General features: G+C 41.8%; 2 long non-coding RNA genes across 3 annotated transcripts; one reads left to right on the top strand and one right to left on the bottom strand.

Annotated features, from left to right (window-relative positions):
- Window positions 1-6,327: 6,327 nt before the first annotated feature.
- On the bottom strand, window positions 6,328-7,985 carry LOC140626792 (uncharacterized). The gene is made up of 3 exons (XR_012025801.1): window positions 7,897-7,985; window positions 6,892-6,938; window positions 6,328-6,553 (listed from the first exon to the last, which is right to left on the bottom strand). It is a non-coding gene; the product is annotated as an uncharacterized lncRNA (long non-coding RNA).
- A 79-nt stretch (window positions 7,986-8,064) lies between these two features.
- LOC140626791 (uncharacterized) lies at window positions 8,065-16,257 on the top strand. Of its 2 annotated transcripts, none has more exons than XR_012025799.1 (3): window positions 8,065-8,726; window positions 8,810-8,982; window positions 16,136-16,257. It is a non-coding gene; the product is annotated as an uncharacterized lncRNA (long non-coding RNA). The 2 variants fall into 2 exon arrangements; XR_012025800.1 differs by lacking the exon at window positions 16,136-16,257 and adding an exon at window positions 12,869-16,126.
- Window positions 16,258-18,443: the final 2,186 nt, after the last annotated feature.

Genomic DNA, 18,443 nt, shown 5'->3' with positions numbered 1-18,443 from the left:
GCTTTTTCTCATTCGGCAGACCAAGGGGATGTATGTGACTTTACATCCCCATGAGAAGCTTCTCTGCTTCGGTGATGGGAAAAAGAAAAAAGGAGAATGGAAAGATGTGGGTCACCGGGGGCCAGGGCCAGGTTACAGCGAGATCTTTGGGAAACATTGCCACCATACTTCCACCCTGTCGCACTTCCCATCCCAAAAAAGCAGCATGGTACCTGGCAGGGAATTACTCAAATAGCCTTTGAAAGATTCTTTCCCTACTGATTTAAGTAGCAGGCTTTCACTTCAAATCAATATGGATAATAGTTTGGAGACCTGAGCTGACCATGCTACTGGCAGGTGAGTTTGCTCTTCACCTGTCAAGCTACTATGTTAGAAATTGTTTATATGATTTTGCAGGCATTAGTATTTGGCTATGTGTTTAGGGGTTGATATTTTGTGGTCCTGGGGGCTGGGTTTAATCTTACCACCCTTTTCTTAGATTATAGGGTTATCCGAGTTTGTCCCCTTCTCCCTTTCTCTCTCTGTACCTCTTCCACCTCTAACTTCATTTTTTTAATCACCTGCAGTTGATCATTTTTTATTCCAGGGATTTCCTGCTCATTTTTTATCCAGGGATTTTTCTTCTTTAGAATTCTGTTTTTTCTTTCTTGTGCTATCATGCTAAAGGGGCAGAACTGTGCCCACCTACCAGAATGTTTTCACTTTATTTCATTTATTTTTTAGAAGATGGGAAGGGAAGAAGGAGAGATAGAATCTTAAGCAGTTTCCACACTAGCACAGAGCCCAACCTAAGGCTTAATCCCATGACCCTGAAATCATGAGCTGAGCCAAAATCAATAGTTGGATGCTTAGCTAGCTGAGCCCACCCAAGCACCCCAAGAATGTTTTCACTTTAAAATTCAATCCTCTTATACAAATCAAAACCACAATGAGATACCACCTCACACCAGTGAGAATGGGGAAAATTAACAAGACAGGAAACAACCAATGTTGGAGAGGATGCGGAGAAAAGGGAACCCTCTTACACTGTTGGTGGGAATGTAAACTGGTGCAGCCACTCTGGAAAACTGTGTGGAGGTTCCTCAAACAGTTAAAAATAGACCTGCCCTACGACCCAGCAATTGCACTGTTGGGGATTTACCCCAAAGAGACAAATGCAATGAAACCCCGGGACACCTGCACCCCGATGTTTATAGCAGCAATGGCCACGATAGCCAAACTGTGGAAGGAGCCTCGGTGTCCAACGAAAGATGAATGGATAAAGAAGATGTGGTTTATGTATACAATGGAATATTACTCAGCTATTAGAAATGACAAATACCCACCATTTGCTTCAACGTGGATGGAACTGGAGGGTATTATGCTGAGTGAAGTAAGCCAGTCGGAGAAGGACAAACATTATATGTTCTCATTCATTTGGGGAATATAAATAATAGTGAAAGGGAATATAAGGGAAGGGGGAAGAAATGTGAGGGAAATATCAGAAAGGGAGACAGAACGTAAAGACTGCTAACTCTGGGAAACGAACTAGGGGTGGTGGAAGGGGAGGAGGGCGGGGGGTGGGAGTGAATGGGTGACGGGCACTGGGGGTTATTCTGTATGTTAGTAAATTGAACACCAATAAAAAATAAATTAAAAAAAATTCAATCCTCTTAGGTGAAATAGGTACTAGAACTACAAGGCCCAGATACCAAACACAAAGGATGGATAGAGAGATAGATAGATGATAGATAGATAGATAGATAGATAGATAGATAGATAGATAGATAATAGATAGATGATAGATAGATGGATAGATAGATAGATAGATAGATAGATAGATAGATAGATAGATGATAGATAGATAAAAATAAAACAAATAGGTAATATTAACTCTCTCATCATTTCCAGGATATAAAAGTATCTCACCACGAACGCCAGCCTGACATCATGAAACATTCTTGAGGGTACCTGGAGACAGGCCACGTTTCACACCCAAGTGACACAACACCCTTCCTAGACTCACAGTCTGCCTCCCACTTATCTTGGGCTCATTCTCCAGCTGACCTATGGCTCATCACTGGGGCAGGTCCTGATCAGCCAGTCTGGCGGAATGTTAGTAGAGGTTGACTGCAGGCCCTGGGTGGTTGGTGTTGTCTGAGTCCAAGTCTACTTCCTTCTTGATATACTCAACTTCAAATCTGAGAATCACATGAGAGATTCATGAGACAAGATGTTGCTTGGACAAAGTACATATTTAAAAATGTCCTTTTTAAAAACCATACTCTATGAGTTCCTTAATAAATATACTCTTCCAAGCCACTGTGATCCTCTACGCTGTCACCCCTTACCAATAGCTAGTCACTGGGCCGTCATAGGCTGTACAACATAGCATCAATCCCTAACTCCTCTGTGCTCTGTTTCTTCGGTGAAACAGGAATAAAAATAGCATCTAGCATTTGTTGTGATGATTCATTAAATTAAAACATACATCACAGAATAGTGACTGGCAGGTAATATGCCATGGTATATCTTAGCTGTCTTTATTATTGACCATGACAGGATGTATTTATGGGTCTAGGTATTACAGGTATGGTGTAAGATGAGGCAAAGGAGCAATGTCTACAACAAAAATGAGCTTTTCCCTCCATTTTGTGGATAGGGAGTGATCTACTTAATGCTAAATAGGAACACTTCCTGACTGTTTGCACATTGAGGGCATAGGGTCTACCATTCGGATATAGCAAAGGAAGGACCCCTTCAGAGTGGACAGATTTGCAATGGTTTCAGGAACTGAGGTTACTTAGCCAAGTACAGAAAACTGGAGGAAAGACATGACCACCATCCTCAAATATTGAAGGGCTGGCATAGAGAAGAATAGTTATATTTATTTTGTTTGGATCCAGAGGACAGAACGATGACCAGCCAGATAGGAATTATAGACAGATTTGGATTCAACGTGGAAAGAACGCTTGGAGTTGCGGGAAGTTCATAAAATAATTTACCAGCAAAAGTACTGAGTGATCTCAAGTGCAGAACTTAAACTCTCTGTGCCTAGTTTCCTTTTAAAAAAAATTCTATTTCTTTATTTGTGTGTGTGAGAGAGAGAGAGAGCACAAGTGGAAGGAGAGAGGGATAGACAGAGTTCCAACGGAACAGGAAGCCGAACGCAGAGCTGGATCCCAGGACCCCGGGATCATGACCTGAGCCAAAGGCAGTTGCTTAACTGACTGAGCCACCCAAGCACCCCATGCCTCAGTTTCTTATTCAGCAAAATTGGAACAATAATATCAATTTTTTTCATTTTAATTTTTCACTTAAATTCAATTTAGTTAACATATAGTGTATTATCAGCTTCAAGGGTAGAACTTAGTGATTCACCAGTTGCATATAACACGCAGTGCTCATTACATGAAGTGCCCCCCCCCCAGAATAATATTTATTTTTGAGGGATGTTGTAAAGACTGGTTAGTTAACATGTGTACAGTCTTTTAAATGGTGCTGGAATGCATTTAGCATTCGGTAGACACTAGCTTTTGAATAACTGCCCTGTAAGGTGGAGAGGGGAAAGTGTTATTATTTTTTATAAGATGGACAAGGAAAGTAGATCAATTATTAAGCAACCTGGTCTACTCTTAGACAACTGATCCGTATGACAGCTAGAATGACCCAAACTATCACCTGGCACTCCTTAGGTGTGCCCACAGCAATAGGACTCTCCACAGTCCCAATTCTTGGAGCTATAAACTGTATTGTATATATTTTTGGAGATCTCCACAATGCCCAGGCAGGCTGTGAGTCTTGAATAAAAACTTATTGTCTAGACATAAATAGTCATACCTTGTCATAGAATGAGTATGGACTTATGTTCTAGAATTCCAAGTATCTCCATATCCTTCACTAATCACGATCAGGGCCAGCCACAGTCTAACTGGGTGCCGGACAAAATCATTTTACATTTTTTCCTAACACAACAGGCCCTGCAATTTAACTTGATTATATACAACATAGATTTAATTGGAACTTAGCTGCGAATTAAGAACAAAGAATCCGTAGAATTGACTGCTCTTTAAATATAGTTTAGCTCAGCAAACTAATAGCTCTTCTATGGAGATGCCATTCTGGGTAGACCTTAGATTGTGGTTCAAATAGCAAAACAAACAGTGTGTGGGGTCCTCGCAGTATTGATTGTGATTATGCTATATGAATAATAAGCAATATTTGAGGACATTAGTCATTATTGGCTTTGCGTACTTCCTAAGCAGTCAATCCTAGAGCCAGGATAAACAAGCCCCAGGATGCCCTCCTGTTTTTTGGTTTTTGTTTTTTTATTTCACATGTGCTCCTACATTGGAGTAGAGGGGAGTTAGTCCCTCTCTAGACATTTGGTACAGCTCATTTACATATCTTTGCTGTTTTTGTTATCCAGAAATCTAGGGTGTTGATGAGATCTAAAATTCAGTGTCGCTCTACACGCACAAGAAGGGTGAGAAGAAAATGATACATTTATCCAAATGTCAGGCTCCCACTAAGGAGAAAGGGCAAAGCCATAAAGATTGCAGGGGCTCTGGCCACACTGCACTTCTGATGGACACGGGGGTGTGGGATGTGGGGCTATGCTTTCCATAGAGGATCTCATACACTCTCATGGTCTAAACATCACATTTTGGTCCCAATTCTTAATAAGTGGCTAGAGGCCAGGGCTCCCTAGAATGTCTTTTCTGGATTGTCAATTGTCTACTGGACATGATTGCCTCAGTGTCCCACGGGGCCTTCAGGACTGACCCACCCATGATCCTACTTCCTTCAATCTGCTCCTCTGTTTTTCTCATTCCTGTGGCTGAGTGGATCTCGGTGTCATTCATTAAGCCAGAAACCTTGGAGCTGACCTCTCTTCTTCTCTTTCATTGATGCATCAGTTCTGGTCACCATCTGGGTACCGTTGATTCTGCTTTTCTTCACTTTTCCTATCCAACCCTTCTCTCCACATTCACTGTGACTTTATCAATTTAGCACTTGATTGTTTCTTTCATGGACCATTGGGCTCCATGTCTAGGTCTTACTCTGCTGAGAGTTTTACTCCTTTCAGATATCCTCCACCCTACAACCATGTTGCTCTTTCAAAATGAAAACCCAAATATATTTCTCCCCTCTTCACATCCTTCCCTGGCTCCTGATATCTAAATGTGAAGTATGGCACCTAAGACCTTGCATAAGCCAACCTGTCATAATTTCCTAGTCCTGTTTCTCACCAACTTACATCCGTGTCCTATAATGTGGCAGGTTGCTTCAAGTCTCTGCATGGAATGTCCTTTTCTGCCTTCTCCCTCTTGGGAATAACTACTTATCTTTTTAAGTAGTTAACTCAGATACCATCTCCTCCAGAAAGCCTTCCATGGCCACCTACTCTAAGTATAGTTGACCACTCTCATCTTTGACTTTTCCACTTGAGCCTTGCATACATTTCCATAATAGAATTTACATTTATATTGCATTAAATGGTTTATATGGCATCTTAGTCCATTTGGGCTGTCATAACAAAAATGCCATGGCCTAGATGATTTATAATGTTCAACAAGCATTTATTTCTCACAGCTATGGAGGTTGAGAAGTCCAAGATTAAGGCACTAGCAGGTTTGTTGTCTGTTCTTGAAAGGTTGTCTTTTCGCTATAACCTCACATAGTGGATGGGACAAGGAAACTCTCTGGGGTTTCCTTTACAAAGACACTAATCCCATTCTTTAGGGCTCTACCCTCAGGACCTAATCACTCCTCAAAGACCCCACCTCTTAACACCTTCACCTTGGGAGCTCAGTTTCAACACATGAATTTGGGAGGAAGAGGGGAACATACACATTCATTTCATTACACAGGCCCTTCTTCCTCCACTCCTCCATAGGCCTCCAGGTACAGACCCTCAGTCTTCCTCATTTTTAAAATTCCAGTGGATTACCCAACATGGCACAGGACTTGGGCATCCACCAGCAAGAAAGAGAAAAAACAGAAGGCAGAATGGAAGCACATATGCAGAGTAGGAAGACAGAAAGGAAGGATCTGTGCAGCAGCATTACTCGAAGTGACAGCGAGGTGGAAAGCAGGGAGACTTATTCAGGGTTAACCTGGAAGTGAGGTTAATGAATGAGGATGAGGTTGGGATGAGTTTCCTGGCAGGGGAGTGAACAGAAAGCATAGACTAAAAATAATAATATATCTTTTTAAAAGACCAGAACTGGGGGCATAGTGTCAGGCTTTGCTCTCAGCCCCCAAGCCCCTGAGTGGTGGTCTTTAAGCACAGAAGATCTCTGTCTGAAAATCATACCATAAATTTAGATTCCAATATTCCAATGCGGTCTTTCCACTAAAGGAGTATATGGATTTTTCAAACCACTGAAAAGTAAAACATCAGGACCCAAGTTTTACTGCTTAGTGAGTCACAGTGCCCCTCATTAAAATAAGTTTTTCACACATCTGGTCAATGTTTAGACACAATGGCTTTTGCATTCCATTTTCTTCTTTCCTTCTTGAGGTAACAGTTTGCATGCCGAATCGGGTAGTAGTTTGGTTTTGTTTATTCCTGGAGAATCAAGCAAATCACAGTGTCAGAGGAACACAGAGAGCAAGGCTTTCTGCTTCATTTATTAACTGAGGGCTTTCCTATCCCAGGCCATAGCCTGGAGGTACACTCACGGAGCTTAATCCTGAGAGACAGCCCTGCCACTGCCGCTTACTGTCCAGCTGGAAGACCACACCAACCCAGGCCCTGCTCCAGGGCCATGCATTCACCAACCCAAACAATGGCAAACTGCCTTCTTCTCTGCTAGGCTGGACTTCCAAGACCAAAGTCCCCAGGGGGGACCCCCTCTTTGCCCACTTGCCCAGAGTGCCTCCTCCTTATCTGAGGAAAAAGCAGACCTTCAGCTCTCCAGAAGTGTGTCTTCAGAGAAAATCCACTTTCATACCTGGAATTAAATAAAGCCCCTCCGTGTTGTAGCTGAATACCAGATAATTCTGGAAAGAACCTTTAATGAACAATCTTGAGCCGGACCCAGATAATCTACCAGAAGCACAAACAAGTAAGGAGCTTGAGGCCCAGAACCCAGAATTGGCCACTGCTGCCTTCTGGGCCACCAGGGAAGGCTAAGCCCTCAGCAATGACTCCATCCATGGGCCAAAGCAACAGGAAGCCAGAGATGATAGCAATAGAAGCGGAAAACGAGGTTTTCTCCCCCTCGTCTGGATGCAGTGTCCCCTTCCTGGGAACTCCTGGGTGTGTAACTGGCCCTCACTTGAATCCTGTCACTAACTTGTGTTATAGTTTGCTTGCTGGGTAACCGAGCAACTTGATAAGAAGATGCGGATAAAAGTATCAACTTATTGCATTACTATAAGAAATAAATCCTTAGTGTTTTTGCAGAAGTGTCTAGCTAAGTCAGTATCTGGAAAGAAGCAGGATCTTAAAAATTCTGTTGTTCTTCCTTTCTTGACAAGTGTGTAGCACTGTGGCTAAGAGCATGGACCCTGCCGTCTGACAGCTGTGGTTAAAATCTGGCTCCGCTAAAAAAAAAAATAAAAATAAAAAAAAATAAAATAAAATCTGGCTCCACTGAACTAGCTCAGTGGTTTTAGGCATATTTCTTATCTTTCTTTTCACCTCGGTTTTTCACTGTATAAGAACCATAGACCTAATTCCAATAGGATATTACAAGGATTTAAATAAATTACTATATGTGATGTGCTTGGAACAATATTGACCATATGTGTGGTAAGTGTTACAAAGCTGAGCTCTTATCATCATTCTCCTCCTCATGTAGGAACGATTCATTTATGCAGTCTCACAGGGCCAGAAGAGCATTACTACCTCCGTGGCAGGTGCTCAATATCTCTCTGTGAATTGAATGAATGAGCAGATGGACTAACCTTTCTTTCGACATTGTAGGTATTTCACAATGCATTTTGTAACATTTTCATTCAGATAAGAAATGTTTAATGAGGGTCTTCTACATGCTATGCACTGTGCTAGGTTGCAGGGATACCATACCTCACAAAGTCCTTTATGACTTGTAGTCTCAACTCGGAGGTCTTAGCTGTCCTCTAGTCCTGGCACACTGCTAAACAGTTGAGGGCATTGAGGCCCAGAGAAGACAAGGAATTTGGGGAAGGTGATAGCTTATAGACCCATTGCCTGGTTTTAGAATCCATGGGTCAACACCCCATTTTGTTAGATGAGATTGGTTTAGTTCAATGTCCTGGTTGGTATGAGAGGCAATCCAGCCTAGTGGAAAGAGTTTGGCTGTTGAGTTAGACAAAATCTAGCCCCACCATGTACCAGTTGGAGCACTAGGCAATATGCTTCAACCATCTTGGCTTTGGGCTCTTCCATACAACGGAGTTTTCACTTCTGTCTCATCTCTAGGAGACTTCATATTGCAGAGTTGCAGAATGAGAACTGGGAGACACACATGTCCCACATGGTGTCTTCATTTTTTTGCTTTTAATTGAATTTGTTGCAGACATTTAACAATTTATATAAACCCTGATGTCTAGCTCCTCTTGGCAAGTCAGAAGTCCTGGCAGCACCCGTTAGCAGGAGCAAACAGCTGCCCCCTTGGATGGAAGACAAGCCTCCCAATGTGGCACAGTCCCCTCCTTTCTCCGTTCTTTTCTTACAGCTGGTCTGCTTCGCTCCTTGACCCACCTACCTGACCTCAGTAAGCATGTCCATTTTCAGGGCCTCCTGCGGAGATGAGGTATATCAGGGGGGAACATTATTGTAAATGATCGAGAAGCTTTCCTTACTTTTAATTTAAAATGTTATTTGCTTCCTTTGTAGAGCCATGGGATTGTTTTCTCCAGACAGATGACTTTTTCCTGTTAGCTTCACAGGAGATTTAGGAGGCACGAGGATAGTAAGATGAAAATGGAGCAATATGGGTACAGCAACATAGATGCTGCAACTTCCCGAGTCACCTCTGCCCCAGCACAAGGCAGAAAGAAGAGGGAGAGGTGAGCCACTCCACCAACCCAGGGAGCAAGGGGCTGGTAGGGGCCTCATGAAGAATGGCAATTTGGCAGGACACTTGATTTCCTTCTTTCCTAGAGCCAACATGTTTTATTTATAACTAAGCTCCTAGAGCCCCTTCATGTTAAATCAGTAACTGAGAGATCTGCAGGGTTCAAAGTAGGAAGTGGCTTTCTAGACATCTGGACTAGAAAGCTGTCTGATGCAAAAGAGAGCCATGGCCTGGGGGGCTGGAAGTCTTGAGTCCTCATTCTGGCACTGATGGGCTGTGTTGCCTTTGAAAGTCACGTCGTCCCAGTTCAACCCACTTTTTCTTTTTTTAAAGATTATATTTATTTATTCATGAGAGACACACAGAGAGAGGCAGAGACACAGGCAGAGGGAGAAGCAAGCTCCTTGTGGGGAACCCAATGCAGGACTCAATCCCAGGACCCCAGGATCACATCCTGAGCCAAAGGCAGATGCTCAACCACTGAGCCACCCAGGTGCCTCTTAACCCACTTTAGAAGCTACTGTTAGGAGCATCCAGTGACACAACTGATGTGTGTGTGTGTGTGTGTCAGTTTTATACATAATGCACCCTGGATAGCATGAAAGAAAATTCAGATCTGTCATTTGTATTAAACATATAATCTTCAATGCTTCTATCTTTTAAACTACTCCATGCTGATGAGACCAGACTCTGGGTCCAGGGCCTTTGAGGTGGAGGGAGAATGCCTCGGAGCCTACCACTGCTGCATCTGCAGGCAAGCAAGCTATCTAAGGGCAAGGGAGGTAATTGGAGAGAATCTTATCACCCAGTATTTCCAGGTAGCACAACAGAGCATGGGGGCTAGTAAGTAATCAGTGAGCAGCTGGAAGCTGGATTTGCAGTGCAAGCATGACTCCACCCTTGAAAGAAGCTCAACCCACCAAAAGAGCCCATTGGCAAGACACCCAGCAAATGAGAGGAATAGCAATAGGTTCAAAATTTGACCAGGTAAAATGTGTGATATTAATAGCCAAGATAATTTAAAGGAAATTCACTAGTTGAGTCCGTAGAAGATTTTTGGAAGATGAAGGAACTTGGAACCACTCCTATGAGGAACATATAATCATTATGCACAATCGAAAGGGGAAGAAAAGGGAAAGATGACCTGAGGTTGGCTTTAAATATGACTGTCATATGAATAAGCATTCAACCAGCCACAAATGGAGATTTAAGATTCATGGTAGAAGTCACAGGTCTACTGATTTTTTTCTTCATTTGTTTATTTATTTATTTATTTTCACTTATCTATACTAGCAATTAAGAGTTCAAGCTCAGAGCTGCATGCTTGCATTAAATCCCCACTTTATCATTAACTGGCTACATGACCTTCAGCAATTGACTTAGTCTTTCTGAATCTAATGGTTTTATTCTGCAAAAACAGGGATAAAAAGAGTGGCTATTTTGAAAGTTAAATGAGTCAATGCAGGGAAAGTAATTAGTATAGAGTCTGGTATACACTAGTCACTCAATAACTGTTAGCTATTATTATAATTCAACTAGCACTTACTAAATGCTAGATTCTGCACTAGGTGTCATGATTACAATGGTAAACGGCACACAGTCAGTCCCCAAGGACTATCCAGCCTAGAAGTAGATTGATATTTGCAAGAATAGTCCTGAGAGAGAAGCCCACATCTCTATAGGGATCAAATCCCCATCAGCAGCTGTTCTTACACAACAGCTAATCAGCCACTTGGGAAGACAAAGCAGAAAGGAGTCACACTTCAGAACAGTCCTTGGATGGGGTGACCATTAAAGTCCCCTCCAACCCCAAGAGTCTCTGATTCTAAGTTTCTTCCTGGAGATAATGTTGAATATTTATATCCCAATCCAGAGCCAGATAAGAGGCTGGGGGAGGCAGGGGGATGGAAGGCAGCTGCAGCCCTTGATGAAAAACCAATGTCAAAGCCCAATGGGGGGTAGGGCTTATGCCTGACCACGCGGCAATCACTAGGTCTCGTCCATTGGTTTGGTCCCATGCCTCCAGGCAGTGACCTCCCTGTACAACAGGCGACAGTCATGACTCCTCTTACCCCAGTGAGTACATGAGGTTCTTCAAGGACCTTTTAATGGTCCTGACCTTGTCTGCAATATTTTATACCTGTCACTTACTGAGATCTGTTTACTCTGAAATCATGGGGAGGGTGACACTGTTCTTGGAACAACATATGATGAATGTGTTCCTGAACCCTCACCCAACAAAAACTCAGAAAAGAGAGGCTGAATTTAGGAATATGTGCTCAGTTACGGGTTTTAGCCTTGTTTACAGTTTTGTTCCTCATCTGTGACCCATTCTTGGGAGCTGTGACCAGCAACATGATAATAATTTCAGACCCACAAGAAAACTGTGCAAAGAAGCCAGTTTTAGTCCATCGACCTGAAATACCCTCCTCATGTTACCAGCATGTGTCCTTAAATTATGAGGGAAAGAATAACCCTCTTTGCTTAGATGTCCAAATATTTGGAAATACTTGAGTTGAAGTTTTATTTTTAACTTGTAATCTGTAATAAATTAACAAATTTAATTGAATTTTTTAATAAGTGTAATTAATTTAATTTTGTATTTAATATCCACCAAAGATGATACATTGCAACCCAGCATTGGTATTCATAAATACACAAGTCCCACTGACAAACCCCCTAATTTGTACAATCAAATAACATAACTTTCAATACTAATCTTCAGTACTCATCATGCTTTTTTTTTTTTGACTCCAGAACTAGATGAAAGGCATCTTTTAAGATGGGAACCATCTTAAAACCATCCTTTAAGGTGGGAACCATATTCTATCATCCCTTGAAACTCACTCCATCCTTATTATAATCACTAGCAATTATTGACCACTTTTTATATCCAGGCATTGAGCCCAAAATTTCACATAAATTTGCTTATTTAAATGGATCCTTATCCCAAGTAATGGAATAGTTATCAATATATCCATTTTATAAAGCGAGAAACTCAAGCTCATAGAAGCTAAGTACATTGGCCAATATAAGACTGCTAGTAAATTGTACAGCTGGGACCCAAACCCAAGTCCATGACATTCAAAAGCTCATTCGGCTATGCTGTTATGCCATCATTAGCTTAGGCTAGGCACAAAATAAGTCTTCTATAGGTAACTGAATAATGATTATCCAGGCAGTTTCATTTCAGGAGAATTGACTGTGATTTGCTCCACTGAATACCTGGTTATTAAGCATGTTAAAAGGCAAGGTGAATTCTTCTGATATTATTTCTTTGTTTTTGTTGTCATTGTGGGTAAAGAATCCTCATTCAGGAAAGATTATGAGTTGACCAAAGTAAGAAATGTATTTACTTAAATAAAAATGTTCCACATAGTTTTGGTTTAGAAAGGTTGAGATTCAAATGCAGTATGTTGGAATATGTTTTGGGGTGGGGTGAGGTAGTGATGGTAGGGAGATGTATTTACAGATTATCCACCTTACGTTAGTATAGATTCTATTATCTGTTCTCCTCCCTCTTCCCTTCCCCACCAACAAAACAAACCAAAATGGGACCACAGATTGTCTCATTCTTGAACTTTAGGGACAAATTATAAGCATACTTTGAATATATTTTAGTTGGGACTTATGAAAGAGGGCCAAGTTCATGACACTGATTACCTAAGAACATTGCCTTATCTCTCCCTTATACCAACTAAGCAGAAAAGAAACTTCTGGGTTTTTTTAAACTTTATATTTTGGATTCATTTAATTGACTAGATTTCAAGTCTTGCAAGCACTACTTTTGAAGACTCTTTTAAAGAGATCTCACTATTAAAAATGATTTGGGGTGGGAAGAGCCAGAAGAATTCTAAAGCACTGTTTTTGGCTTTTAGGTTTTCAGATTTTATGGTGCTATTGTCCAGACCACTCTCAAGGATCATGGGATCCCCTACGTGCCATATCCTTTGCAGGTAGTAGCCACATCTAGCACAATGTTGTAAATCCCTAGAATGAGAGGAAATCCATGGGCTCTCCATTAGAAAAGACAGACAAATAATTAATAATTAATAATAATGATGATAATGATAATAATGAGAGGAAACAGGATAAATAAATTTTAGAAAAAAAGTCAAATTTTTTAAAAGCCAAAAACAAAGGCAATGAGAAAGGGAGCAGAAAGAAGGTAACAAAAACCATTGGCATCACATGTCCTCTGAAATAGGGACAAAATGTGGGGAAAATAGGGTTTCTGGGGAACTGAGCTTGAATTGGGGGACTTCATGTGGACTTTTCATGTTCTGGGCTTGGGACAGGTGCTTGAGACTGAACTTTTGGGTGCTAATGTCAGGGGAAGCTCCAGAATTTTTCTTACCAACTAGAAAATGTTGCGAAGAAAGTCTACACATAATAATATAGTAGAACCTAGAGAGTTTACATGTAATATTTGTTTTGACCATTGAATTATAAGGATCCATGATAGGCAGAAGATCTTTTGCTCAGGAAAGGATCATAATTGAGGGTTTAAAGCTGGTAGACAAGAAAAACTCATTCACTCACTCATTTATTCATTTTTTGAAAAACACTTATTGACCACCTACTAAGTCCCAGGTCCTACATCAGGTACTGAGTTTATATCTATGAACAAGACATAGTCTAGATACTCAAGATGGCTCACCTTCTAGAGAGAGAGAGAACCATCAACAGATGAGCATTCCTTATGCAGACTGATGAGATGTGAGATAGGAGAAGTATAAAGTTCTGAGAACACACTGGGGAGGAGCACCAACTCAGCCATGAGAGTACCTTGGTAGGTGAAGTGGAGTGTTTGATGCCAGGAACACACTTTGATTAACTTTCGTTGTTCTCAATAGTTAACATACATATAATGAAGTAATTAAAAAGGTCTGTGTGTGTGTGTGTGTGTGTGTGTGCGTGTGTGTATGCATGTAAAAAATTATCCAGAACTAGGGCGCCTGGGTAGTACAGCCAGCTAGGCGTCCTACTCTTGGTCTTGGCTGAAGTCATGATCTCGGGGTCGTGAGATCAAGTCCTGCATCAGGTTCTTCACTGAGCATGGAGTCTGCTTAAGACTCCATCTCCCTCTGCCCCTCTCCCTCTCTCAAATAAATAAATAAAATCTTTAAAATATACATATTTAAAAAATGATCCAGAACAGAAAATAAGTATTGATATGGTGGTATTTAAATACTTGAGAATTCTAGTAGTTCTCTTATTATATCTTTATAAATGTCATGCATTTAATTAGCAACTATGGAGTAGGAATTGACACAGCAGGTCTGGTTGTTGAGTCATTACATGTTCAGGGAAGCCTGGAACCATGACTGACCCTTGGGCAACTCCTTGTGTTCCCTGTGTTACTGAATGACGATGTTGTGTATGTCCAGGTAAAGGAGGCATACTGTACCAGCTAGTCAAGACTTTGACTGATTATTTAGCAAGAGTCACAATGTATCTGGATTCATTATTGGGGGAGTTTTGTTAGCATGGATAGCTGCACAGAAGTATGTGCCTATATGATTAGCCCTCCTTGAAAGCTTCATATCCTGATATTGTAATGGCCTTCCCTGGGCAGAGGCATTCTACACGTTACTGTAGTTTATTTCTAGAGAAAAAATATAGACTGCATGGCCCCAGATGGGGCAGGACTCAGAAGCCTATGTCTCACATCCCTGGGCTCCCCCAAAGTGTATCCTTATCCTCTTGCCTTTGCTCTGAATTTTTGCTATAATAAACCTTAGCTGTAAGAATAAGTGAGTCTGGGCAGCCCGGGTGGCTCAGCGGTTTTGCACCTGCCTTCGGCCTGGGGCGTGGTCCTGGAGACCTGAGATGGAGTCCCACGTCAGGTCCTCCCTGCATGGAGCCTGCTTCTCCCTCTGCCTGTGTCTCTGCCTCTCTCTCTCCGTGTCTCTCATGAGTAAATAAATAAAATCTTTAAATAAAAAAAATAAGTGAGTCCTTATAGCAAGTCACCAAACTTAAGTTGGTCATGGTCTGCTGAAATAGCCTAAAAGATATACTGAGCAGCATTATGATTCAGAGAAGCCATATGATAGTTAAGGTAGGGTGAGGAAAGATGAGGGTATTAGGTGTTGCTTTTTACTTTATTATTTTCAACTAGGAGAAATATAAAGTTCTTTTATTGTTTTAAATCAAATTCAATCTTCTTGAAATCTTCACTCATCCAGGTAAATGCAAATTCTAATATTTATCATGACAGGCTGCTTTGTATCTTAGGGTCATAGAAGAGTCTTGGGGTCTAAACCAGTCCAGAGTTCTGAGAAAAGCCTTTGACCTTTAGTCAACACTAATTATTGATGGCCTGCTCATTGTCTATGAATGTAGACAGCTCCACTGTCCTCTGCCAAACCAGGGAACAGAAATGTCTGCTCAAAACTGTCCAACATGTGTAAGCAACCAAGAAACCACTCCCCTTGAGATTCTGACTTCTCCTTAGAGTCTCTCATGGTGAGGTTTGCATCACTGCTTATAGGACTTGCAGAATCTTGCCTTCTCTCAAGAAAACTCCTTCTCCAACCCCATTGGGATGTATGATTTTATTCATCCCAACCCTTGGATCTCCCCCACCCTGGAAAACTTACCTCTGACTTGCACAGATGAAGCTTCCAATAACAAAAACCACCTTAGAGAGAGATTGTTTTCTAGGGGTCTGGTAACATCTACTTTGGGCCCTGTCACAGAAGCCACTAATAAATATTTCAGTCAAGGTAATAGAAAGTTTTAGCTTCCTTCTTGGGATGTAAAGGAGGAATAACTTACATCAGAAAAGACAATATAGAAATGAATCTTACTGCAAATTAGCTTGTACACTGGGGATACTCAGTCTCTACTTAATAGAGGAAATTAGTCTAGTGGACAAATTACTCCAGCACAAAGTTAAGGGCTAATGCAAGTGTCATAACAAAGGTGTATACACACTAAAAGCAGTATAGGGAACAGGAGGGTTTGGGGGACATTGTGGAGGTGCTACTGTAATGGAACTCAATGGGTAGGTTGGACTTGGACCAAGAGAGGCCACTTACTGTCACTGTCCAAACCCACCCAAGAATCCACAGTTCAAGTCACGGGACCAAAAACAGTTACCATCAACTAAAATCAAATGTTTATTTCCTCAAAACCAGGACCTAGAAGGATGTCTTCATGAAGCGGCCACATAGAAAGAGTGCTACTCAGTTGGGCTTTATCATCAATGAAGACATAATAAAAAGATTTGTATTTATCGTAGAGGAGCTTTCTATCCAATGTAAGGACTTCCCTTGGTACCAATATTATTAGCTATGTGTGGAGTCATGTTACTAAGCACTCCTCCTTAGAGGTCTGTAAGATTGGCACTGATGAGCCCTGTGGTAGAGTGGACAAGGTATCAACTGTCAGGTTAAAGAAATCCGAGCCCTGCTAGGTGCTTCGGGCAAAGTACTCCCCTGAGCCTCAGGTTCTCACGTAGAATGGAGATCATCATATTTATTTTTCAGCGTTGTTATGAAGTTTCAAAATAATATCTGACACATAGTCAACACTAAATAAATGGTACATAATATAATTTTCTCTTCTAGATGACACAAGTAATTTTTTGTCTGGAACCAGGTCACTGGGCTAAGTAATCACCAGGCATCTATCTCCTCTAGGCCCAAGACTTTAGCCACTGCTAATGCTAGTCCTCTTTCTCTTTGAAATAAGCTGAACTCTTAGCCATCCTGGCACATTGATCAAGTTTATTATCAGCAATTCTTCATTTATTCCCTACTGCCTCCACTCTTTTTCATTACCCCCACTACCACTGGTATCTTGTCTGAATTTCCCTATACACTGCCTCTAACTTTCTTTCTCTCTACCTCACCATTTGAGTCCCATGTTCCCCAGGTAAGTACTCACTTAAGTAGAAGGCATAGGGCTAATTTGATCAATTCATCTATGCCAATGTTTTAATAAGCGCTAATGGGTGACCTGCCCAGATGGGTGAACATCATGTAGTGAAAAACTGGTAATTGAACACCCCAGGTAGAAAAAAAAATCAATGCCAAAAGATACCTTCATGCTAGGAGATCTCTCTATCAGCCAGCGGCAAGCTATTGTGGGTTATTTGGGGACCCTAGGCCACACTAAAGAAGGACACTCTAGGTTGTTTTCTGGTGTACCTACACAGACAGATCAACCTAAAAAGTACTGCTACTTTACCAAGGCGGCCAATCCATGGGCTGTGTAGGCTGAATGCTGCAAGCCACACCCTAGTAAGCCAGATGGAAAGACCCAGAGTCTTCTTCACTCAGGACCATTTCCTTGGTTCCAGGGAGTCAGACTTTTGGGATGTTGGGATTTGGATACACTTTGGAAATAATTTAAGCTTATCACTTCATTTCTTCTGAAGCTGATGCTCAGAGAAGTGGTGGGATTTGTTAGATCCCAGAGCTAGTTAGGGCTGGGCTGGATCTGGAACTCATGCTTCTTAGCTCCTAAGCCAGAACTGTTTATCCCTACCAATCTGATCCTTACTAGGGCTCAAGAAGAAGGGGCCCTTGTGGTAAAGAATCAGAAGACCTAACCTCTAGGCCATATTATCTCACCAGGAATCTGGGTGACCCACAATTAACTGTCTAGAACTCAATTTGTCCATCTACAAAAATGAGCAGGGTATTCTCCACATTGGCCTGTGTCCCTGGGCTGTTATTCTGAATATACAAGAATGTTTTGCTTTAAACAAATGCAGAAAAAAATATCAGTTGAATAAAGGAAAGAAGGAAAGAATTTAGAAAGTCAAAGCCCTCACACACACACAATTTATTCTAATTTACCACCATTTTCAGATGTAGAAGCCACTAATGATGTTCTCTGAGGCTGGAAGAGCACATTGGCCTGCACAGCCAATCCCAGAAATGATGGGTTCTTGCTGGAAATGATGACCCGTGTGCTGCACGCACGACAAGCCTTTGAGACAGAGGATCTAGGCATCTTCTGCTCCTGCTGATGGGCTGCCACTTCTGGGAGCCAGGCTTTGGCCTTCAGTCCCCGGACAGACACTGAAGGGGGATGCAGAGAGAAAGAGAGAGGAAGAACAAGTTGCCCACCCAAAATTAATAGGTCTCATGAAATGGAGTGCCTACAGGGCACAGGTGTCAAATTGGGATGGGATGGGGAGAGGGAGAGACAGAAGGAGGAAGGAAGAAAGTGGTGTGAAAGGGAGGAAGAAAGAGAATATGAGAGTTCAAGGGACATGGAAGATTAATTGGAAGAGCATACATACTAAAACCCAAAGCAAATATCCAAATGTCACCATGAGTAATACGAGGGACCCAGGAAGAAATTCCCTTGGGTGAGGCCGCACAAAGCTTGGCACTGGAGCTGCTGTGCCACCCCTCACACCTGGCCACTGTCATCAACTCCCAGGGGGAGCATTCTGGTCACCTGAGCTCCTGACTCAGAGTCTAACAATGG

The sequence above is a fragment of the Canis lupus genome, chromosome 38 (genome assembly GCF_048164855.1).
Source record: "Canis lupus baileyi chromosome 38, mCanLup2.hap1, whole genome shotgun sequence".
Classification (NCBI taxonomy): domain Eukaryota; kingdom Metazoa; phylum Chordata; class Mammalia; order Carnivora; family Canidae; genus Canis; species Canis lupus.
Note: the sequence above shows the minus strand (reverse complement) of the source record. Positions and strands in the feature narration are given on the sequence as shown.